Source organism: Echinops telfairi, unplaced genomic scaffold, assembly GCF_000313985.2.
Source record: "Echinops telfairi isolate 266 unplaced genomic scaffold, ASM31398v2 ScPeMD7_7467;HRSCAF=8505_1, whole genome shotgun sequence".
Taxonomy (NCBI): domain Eukaryota; kingdom Metazoa; phylum Chordata; class Mammalia; order Afrosoricida; family Tenrecidae; genus Echinops; species Echinops telfairi.
The window spans coordinates 28,178,863-28,179,451 of record NW_022111368.1 but is presented as its reverse complement, the minus strand read 5'-3'; the positions used below and the strand labels follow the sequence as shown (position 1 = coordinate 28,179,451).

Genomic DNA, 589 nt, shown 5'->3' with positions numbered 1-589 from the left:
AGCCAGAAGGTATTCTCCTCCACGAAGCAGCTTTTGTTTTATTTATTTGTATTCATTTTTTTCATGTTAAACCCTCGATTTTTTTGTCCCCCACCCCTCCCCCCCATTCCCACTGCCATCGCTGGCTTCTTCGTCCTTGTCTAAGGCTTGCCTGCTGGTGTGTAAATCATATTTCGCCTGATTTCCCTGTAACAGTGGTGACGTTGCATATTGCGCTTGCTCAGACTGGCTGAGTTGGGAAGCATGAGGCTCTCTGGTTGTGTCCATGTCTTGGGCGTTCAAGAGCGTGATTGCTGGTTTTTTATTGATGCAGGGAACCCCAGTGGTAAGGACGGGTGCCATGGCCCGGCTAGGAGTTCTTGGACACCATGATGACCGCATGGTCATGGTCCCTCAGCTGGATGATGCGTCTCTGTCAGGACAAATGGCCAAGGTCCACCGGGCATGGCACAGAACTTCTCTGAGCTGCTGCTTAAGAAGCACAAGGGGGTGCTGCCTGGGGCTCCCCACGCCCCTCACCCTTTATTGTCTAGAGAACAGCTCATCTGCATGAGAAAGCACCCAGCACTTTACCCTGCAGACCCCTACC

The 589-nt window shown here is 52.1% G+C and overlaps 1 pseudogene; it reads right to left on the bottom strand.

Moving 5' to 3' along the window:
• Positions 1–349: 349 nt before the first annotated feature.
• Positions 350–589, bottom strand: part of LOC101644772 — a 39,159-nt pseudogene continuing 38,919 nt past the window's right edge.